General features: G+C 35.9%; 1 pseudogene across 1 annotated transcript; it reads left to right on the top strand.

The window, feature by feature from the left end:
* The first annotated feature begins 7 nt into the window (after positions 1–7).
* Positions 8–7,871, top strand: LOC309646851 (dnaJ homolog subfamily A member 1 pseudogene; annotated as a pseudogene). The gene has a single exon. The product of its transcript is annotated as a dnaJ homolog subfamily A member 1 pseudogene (transcript).
* Positions 7,872–9,012: the final 1,141 nt, after the last annotated feature.

Raw genomic sequence — 9,012 nt, forward strand, 5'->3', positions numbered from 1 at the left:
CAAACATCTTACTATAAAAACAGTTAAGCTACTTGATTTTTTTCTAAAGAGAATTATTAGAAAAACAGCATAACATGGAAAAGGCAAAGGACTGGGAGATAGGAAAGGCTGATTCTAGTCTAATCACTGTTATGACCAGCATGACCACTTTCACTTGAATGACTCAAGCTCTCTCATGGACTAGTTGATCTCTAGGTAGGGTGATCACACAGGCTCTTTTGCCTGAGACAGTCCTGGTTTACACCTGTTATCCCAATGTAATTATTAATAGCACCCTTTTCACTTTCAAAAGTGTCCTGGTTTGAATGATAAAGTACATGGTTACCTTATCTCTAAAGGTCCTTTCAACTTGACTATTCTTTGATGTTGCCTGGAGATGAGATGTGGAATCAATTGTCCGAGAGCAAGTCATTGAAATTCTAGTTCTTTATTTTGAGCAGTGGTGAGAGATGAAGGTATTGAGTTTGATATGGCCCAGATCATGAAGGCCTGATATTCAAAGACTTTTAATTTTATCCTGAAGTCTATGGGGATATATTTTAATCAGGAAAGAAACTGAGACATCACTTTGGCTGCATTTTAGAGAATGAATTTTAAGAGACTGTTGCTGGAGATAGCAACCTTGTTAAGAGATTATTACAATAGTTCAATAAGAAATTATGGAGGTCTTAACCAAGATTATGACAGTAGAGGAAAGAAAAATACTAATTAAAGAGATATTCAGATGGTAATATCTGTAGGATATGGGGTATGGTGACTGAATAGGGTGATTATGGGATAGGCTACAGTCTAGGGTGCCCTCCCCCTGATCCTAACTATTTGTTAAATGATTGGATGAATAGTGATACCATTCATGGAAAGGGAAACCATCAGAGTTCTGAACTAAAGATTTGATGAGCTCATTGCTAGAGTTGTGGAATCTGGTACATTTGTGTGACATAAAATGGAAATATCCAGTAGACATTTAGATATAGGATAAGAACATTAGAATACTGGATTCTGGTCTGGTGATGTAGATTTGGGAGTGATTAACACATTCAAAGAGCCTGGAAAACATCCAAGGGAATATGGAGTGAGACAAAATTGAACCAATGAAAGAAACATGGGGTCCCCTAGCATGAAAGGAAAGAGCAAATAAAGAGAAATACCTGAACAGGAGACTGATAAGGAGCTCCAGAGAAGTAGGAAAAAATCCATGAGAATGATGTCATATAACCACAGAAGTTAAAGACGCCTTTTTTAGAGCACAATTTAGAGCTTCAATTTAGTAGTGCTCAAAATGTTTGGTCTCAGGATTCCTTCTTCTTAAAAATCTTTGAGGATCCCAAAGAATTTGTAGACTACAGCTATTGATGTTTATTATATTAGACATAACATTGAGAAAGTTGAAAACATTTATTATCTAACCACAACAATAATAGATTCATTTAATGTTAACAAAATACATGATTTCTGTGAAAATAACTACATTTTCAAAAAAATTTTAGTGAGATGAGTCAAATTGTTTTATACAAATCTCTTTAATGTACAGATTAATATAAGGCAGATGAATTCTCGTATCTGCTTTTGCATTTATTCTGCTGCAATATGTTGTTTGAGTTCAGGTATATGAAGAAAACCTGGCCACACATAGATATTTCGCTGGAGAAGAGTTGAGTATTTTCATAGCTTTTTATGATAATTGTAAATATTCTTCTTTGATATTACACCAGAACTTGACTGGTGATAGTTTCCTGAAGGTTAGTTACAATGTGACATCTAAAACCATATCAAATAACTTCTTGTACTGTATTGCATTAAAATTCCTTGGTCTATCTTGAACTTTAAAAGAATCTTTAACTTTGCATCAGTTTGTATCATCTCTTGTAGGTCATTTGGAAAATACTAGCTTACTAGTTATGTAGATCTTTCAAATGTTGACATATTTTGATATATAATATTTAAAATTTACACTTATCAATATCACTGCTGTTCTCATTAGAAAAGTACTGGGAAGCTGTCAAGTGCATGGTGGCAGATACCAGTTTTCCAATATTCTAATTTTCTCTTGAAAGCTCAAATTTTATCATTGGCAAAACATGCTGTCAGTTGTCTTCATCGAAGAAACAGGTTCACTACATTTGTTTTCAACAAAATGTCTGACAAATACTCAAATCCAAATCACCATGGTCTACCTGTTAGTTGTTTTTTCAAGTAAAAATTGTGTTCCATGAATAAAGCAGCTAATCCAGAAGCTTACAATTCAATTGCACAAGAGTTTTCCTTTAGTATCCAGGAAAGGATACCAAATTGCTTAATATGCACTTTCTATTTTGTCATATAGAATGTTAAAGTCGCATGTGCTCTAGAGTTGGGATTTAATAAAATTAATATTTCTTACTATTTCACGAAGGGTGTTATTCAGTGAAATGACTTTATTTTGTATTAACTGTTTGTTGTAGTGAAAAACCGTGGTACAGTTTGGGGCCTTTGCCTTGGTTGGTGATAAGGTGCTGATGGTTCCACCAACATTGATTTTACACAATCAGTACAAATATGAACACAGTGAAAAGTGCCAAAAATGTCTTCATAATATTGTGAAAATAGTTTTGATTTTGCAGATGCTCAGAATGGGTCTTGGAACCCCAGGGGTGCTCAGACCACACACTGAGAACCACTGTCTTTAAATGAACTCTGAGAAGGCTACACCATCGAATGCTGGAGAAAAGTTAAAAACAAAACAAAACAAAATACTACCTAAAATCAACTAAAGGGCTCCACTTGATTTTGCAACAAGGGCCTCATGGACAGTTTTCTTGAGAAAAGTTCTAGGGTTCATGTTTTCCAGATTAATGTATCTTCATTAAGTACCACGTGAAGTGATGTAAAGAAAAAATATACTTTCTCCCACTTCAATGAATGTATTGTATCCATTTTAAATAGAAATGCTTAAATGTATGAAGGTATTAATTATGGTGGTCATCAAACCTGGAAGAGCATATCAATTTCTCTGACTAGGAACTAAATGTCTTTTCCTTCTTTGAATTATGGATCTAGCATGTAGAACAATTTGGCATGCCATTTATGACAACCGGGGGTAAAAAGCAAATCCCAAGAGGGATAGTCAGAACCTCTATACCCAGTGGCTACAATGTACAGAAGTCACATGCAATGGTTCAATATATTAAGAACCTACTTTAAAATGATTTGAATAAAAGGATATAAGGTTATTTGGCAGATTGTAGGACATATGGGCCTTTTCACACATATGAAGGGCAGGCAGTGTGTTAAGAAAGTGACATTTCTTGAGCATCTTCTCTGGGCCTTTCTCTGAGTCAGAAATATTATTCATCTCATCTTATATAAAAGATGAACCCTTTCAAAGCCCTTAAAGCCAGGTACTATTAACTCTTCCATAAAGACCATTAACCCTATCTAACCCCATAAACTTTATCTTAAACTCTATCTAAAAGTGAATTTCATCTAGGTTAAACAACTTGCAAAGTTAATGAGATTTTGTTTCTTGATTAATGTTATCTGAGTGAAATCAATTTCTTTATGAAGTATGATTTCTTCTTCACTCAAAATAGTTGTTAAGCTTTGGATTCTATATACAGTATACTGTTCTATAATACTGGATTACATTGTTCCAATTTATAAAGCACTTTTGCAAATGTAATTGTAGGGAAATGGAGGTTAAGTCAGGTAACCTTTCCATCATCTCACAGGTATTGAGCCCTGACTCAGCAGCTCCAGAAGCCAAGGGATCTGCAATGTCATGAGATGTTTAGTAAGTTACTAAAGACAGTAACTTTGCTGTCCTCGGGTTAATATTTCTAGTATTCACTCATAAGGCAATAGTGATTCCTATATTGTTACACCCAATCAGTACTGAATAGATTCGGATATGTGTATCAGCATTTATCTTATCATCTGGTATCTGTCTGATTTACTTCTAATTTTTGTTTGGCTTTAGACTGGATATTATGTTTCATTTCATTATGGAACATTTCCCATCAATGTTAAATAAATGCTCTCAGGGTTATATAACATCAAAATTCAATGATGCTTGGCAGCATTAACCCTCTGTTAGCCTTTATGATATCTAAAAATAACTGCTTACCTTTACTGTTGCCAGCAACTAAAGTGTCATCTAGGTGTTTACATTAAATTTTTGCTTTTGGATTAACCTTCAATCCTTTTTTTCCTCTGCATGACCTAGTGTTTCCTTTAAGTCCAGGTTTTTTTCTAAAATCACTTTCCTACATGGAACATTATCATATTGGTTTCTTTTTTTGAACTTCATTTCCAGCTTTTCCAATCAGTCCAACATGATTTTGAGACATGTCTATTTTTGCCTTGTCTCCTTCCATTCATTTACCTGTTAGCTATGCCTCCTTTCATGTTTATGTTTCAATGAGCCCATGATCATCTTACTCTTCTGTAGCCAAATTCATATCTTCAAACAGATACCACAGCATATGCCAACAAATATATAGCATTTTCGGAGGAATGGAGTATAAAGAGAAAGTGATTGGCATTTCAGGCAGCTGGGGAGAAGTGAACGAAGTCACAGAGACAGGAAAGTCTGGGACAGGTACAGAGACTGGGAATTCATTTAAAATTTGATGAAGTATATGTGATTGAAATTAGTATAATATTCTGAAAGAGAATCTTTAACCTTAGTTTTTTTTTTTGTATTTTCCCCTTTGCTTATCAAATATTTACAGGCAATCAGTTATAGGGCATTTGGGTCTTCAAGAAAGCAGAACACATAAATTTAAATAGCATGTTTTGATTATTTATTCTCATACTGAAAAATGAACACCCACATACACATGCGCCAGATAATTTCTTCCCAAAATATTCATCTGTCTTTCTTGGAGTATAAAGAAGTAAAAAAATGAAATACCACAAATATAAGATAGATGGATAAACTTTAGCCATATAAAAGTACAGGAGAGAGGACTTCCCTGGTGGCGCAGTGGTTAAGAATCCGCCTGCCAATGCAGGGGACACGGGCTCGAGCCCTGGTCCACGAAGATCCCACATGCCGTGGAGCAACTAAGCCCATGGGCCACAACTACTGAGCCTGCGCTCTAGAGCCCATGAGCCACAACTATAGAGCCCAAGTGCCACAGCTACTGAAGCCCGCGTGCCTAGAGCCAGTGCTCCACAACAAGAGAAGCCACCGCAATGAGAAGCCCGCGCACCGTAACAAAGAGTAGCCCCCGCTCACCACAACTAGAAAAAACCCGCGTGCAGCAATGAAGACCCAATGCAGCCAAATAAATAAGTAAGTAAATTGAAAAAAACCCTTACATTAAAAAAAGAAAAGTACAGGAGAAAATATTTGAGAAATCAATGCAGTTTATAAACTGTATGTTCTTGATGTGAGTTTGCTTCATTAAGAGCGGAAGAAAAAATAAGTGCATTAGCATTGTTCAAGCCCTAATTAAAACCCTGTTGAGAATTTAAATGTGGGCTCCACAATATTCAAATATCGTGCACTGTGGCACCTTACAAGTAGTCTAAGGAAGTACTTTCCAGAATAAAAGATTGCTTGATGTTGAAATAATTTCTGCTAAAGGCAATGATTAAGATAGCTAGGATTCTATATTGAACCACTGATGAACAGTGGAGGGTAGAAATAAGAATTTAAAATAGTGTCAGTAGGTTTCTTTAATTTTTAACATTTATGGCTGTAACAAAAAGTACACGAAAATGGAACTATGATGACATGCAGTAGCCATTTATTACAAAAGAAAATGAGACAAAAATTACTTTGTGTAAGGTTGCTCTTGAAAATTCTTGTTATTCATAAACTGTCACTTTAAATAAGGGACTGATTCCATAAAGTGAGGAGACTATTACTCGTAAAGCATTAAGACACACAGCTAAATGTCAATTAGTCACCACAAATTTTCACCTTTATCTAGAGTTTGACACATGTTGACAATTTCTTTTATTGCAATTCAATTCACAAGTCAAGATACTGACCAGAAAATGTTTTAGGTCAATAATGTTGAATATTTTATTATAAAAGGAAAATGTTTTCCACAACAATCCTAGATGGGGAAAGGAATGATATTTCTTTACTAATGTGAAAAATTTCGTGAATGATTATAGACTTTGGATTAATAGCACCAGATAGGAACCATCAAAATTGAATTTAGCACTTTTTCATTTCATGTCCAATATACCTGTGAAATTTTAAATCAAAGGTAAAAATGTTCTGTAATCATTGCTCAGATGACTTATTGTGGGGACGAATTTTATCTACATAACAAACATCATTTGCTGAATACTTACTATGTGCTATTATGTTATATGAACAATATGATATTGCTGATCCTCAAAATAATCCTGCAAGGTAGGTATTATTATTTAAATTTTACATATAAGAATATTGAGACCGGGAACTTTCCAGAACGCTTGATGAAAAGGCGGAGGAGCGGCAGCTGCCCGAGCTGAGCACAGCAACGCGCTCCTTCCCGCTCCCCTACACCGGCATCAGTCCGCTCACCAGCTGTAGGAAATACTGAAAGAAACCACTTATTATGATGTTTTGGGGGTCAAACCCAATGCCACCCAAGAAGAATTGAAAAAGGCTTACAGGAAACTGGCCTTGAAGTACCACCCTGATAGGAATCCAAATGAAGGAGAGAAGTTTAAACAGATTTCTCAAGCTTACGAAGTGCTCTCAGATGCAAAGAAAAGGGAATTATATGACAAAGGAGAGCAGGCAATTAAAGAAGGTGGAGCAGGTGGTGGTTTTGGCTCCTCCATGGACCTCTTTGATATGTTTTTTGGAGGAAGAGGCAGGATGCAGAGAGAAAGGAGAGGTAAAAATGTTGTGCATCAACTCACAGTAACCTTAGAAGATTTATATAATGGTGCAACAAGAAAACTAGCTCTGCAAAAGAATGTGATTTGTGAAAAATGTGAAGGCCGAGGTGGTAAGAAAGGAGTGGTAGTGCTGTCCCAATAGCCGAGGTACTGGAATGCAAATAAGAATTCATCAAATAGGACCTGGAATGGTTCAGCAAATTCAGTCTGTCTGCGTGCAGTGCCAGGGCCATGGGGAGTGGATCAGTCCTAAAGATAGACGTAAAAGCTGCAATGGAAGGAAGATAGTTTGAGAGAAGAAAATTCTAGAAGTTCATATTGACAAAGGCATGAAAGATGCCCAGAAGATAACATTCCATGGTGAAGAAGACCAAGAACCAGGACTGGAGCCAGGAGATATTATCATTGTTTTAGATTAGAAGGACCATGCTGTTTTTACTTGACGAGGAGAAGACCTTTTCATGTGTACGGACATACAGCTGGTTGAGGCATTGTGTGGCTTCCAAAAGCCAATATCTACTCTTGACAACCGAACTATAGTCATCACTTCTCATCCAGGTCAGATTGTCAAGCATGGAGATATCAAGTGTGTCCTAAATGAAGGCATGCCGATTTATCGTAGTCTATATGAAAAGGGTCGCCTAATCATTGAATTTAAGGTAAACTTTCCTGAGAATGGCTTTCTCTCCCCTGATAAACTCTCTTTGCTGGAAAAACTCCTACCTGAGAGGAAGGAAGTAGAAGAGACTGATGAAATGGACCAGGTAGAACTAGTGGACTTTGATCCAAATCAGGAAAGATGGCGCCATTACAATGGAGAAGCATACGAGCATGATGAACATCATTCTCCGGGTGGTTCAGTGTCAGATCTCCTAATGGGGCCAGTGAATAACACTCACTGCTGGCATTTTATTTGCAGTAGTGATTGAGTGAAGGACTATAATCATAATATGCTCACTACTTTCTATTGTTTGTTTTAATATTCAACTATAGTAGTGTTTTAAAAGTTAAATGAAGAATAAACTCAAATATAAAAGCTCTGACTTTGCCCTGTATGTATGATGACTTCAGTGTACAAGATAAGTTTAATACTTGTAAAAACTACTTTAAAAAATTTCCCCTAGCATTTGTTAGACCATAGTTTGTAATTGATTCCAGCTATGTACATGGAATAGCTTAGACTGAAATGCCAGGTATATGTATTGACTTCAGTGTATGACCCTTAATTGTTAAGCTATGAAGTTAAAACTGTATTTAACTGGCAGTCAGACAAAGAATTTGTAGAAAAGTGTTGGTCTGTATAGTGGTATTAAGTGGGATTCATTGTGATGCCTCTGCATTTATTCTATTGCCTCAACTGTTACTTGAAGATGGCATGCTATATAATTTAATTTAGCCTGTGGTATCAGTGATAGAAGTAATACCTTTCTAAAGAAGGGGTTTATCATATAACATGCTGCTTCTTGAGGGCTTGCACTTGTAGAATTGCATTCCCTTCCGCTGTGCCATCTTTTTTTTAATATATCTAGCTATTGGTCCTGGTTACTGTTTTTTTTTCTCCTTCTCTTTGGACCACAGTAAGCCTTGGAGTAGTGACTTCTGGAGCAGGGTAACTTAGAGGTTAGAGTGATGAGACCTTTACATGGAGAAGTAATTTGCATGTATGAGTTAGGAAGGTGTTTTGCAGGTATGTTACAGGCTTACTTTAAACCATTTAACTTACGCTCCAAAGTAATTGTAATTTAATGTCAGTAGTATAGCAAATTATGAATAGCTTTAATTGTATGTTTAAAGTCATATGTTCACAAGCTTAAATCTGAATATCAGAATTTAAGCAATTCTTGAAATGTATGAATGCCTCCTTAATATGCTGATGACAAAGCATGAAAAAAAAAAAAAAAAAAAGAATACTGAGACCCAAAGAGTTTCACTAACTTGTCCAGGTTAACACTAGTAGGACAGACAAAGCTGAGATTCACATCGAGTCTGGTGTGAAGTTTGCAGGCATGATTTTTTTTTTTTCCCTAAACCTCATACTGCCTTTTAAAGTTGGCTCTATAATTTAAAACCACTAATGTTTACAATTAAATCTATTAAACTCCATTAACTATATTCACAATTGGTTAAGATGTCTTTGCCTTGGAATTTAATCAATCACAACAGGTATTTTTTATATTGAGTGGG

The sequence above is a fragment of the Balaenoptera physalus genome, assembly GCF_965194825.1.
Source record: "Balaenoptera physalus genome assembly, chromosome: 17".
Taxonomy (NCBI): domain Eukaryota; kingdom Metazoa; phylum Chordata; class Mammalia; order Artiodactyla; family Balaenopteridae; genus Balaenoptera; species Balaenoptera physalus.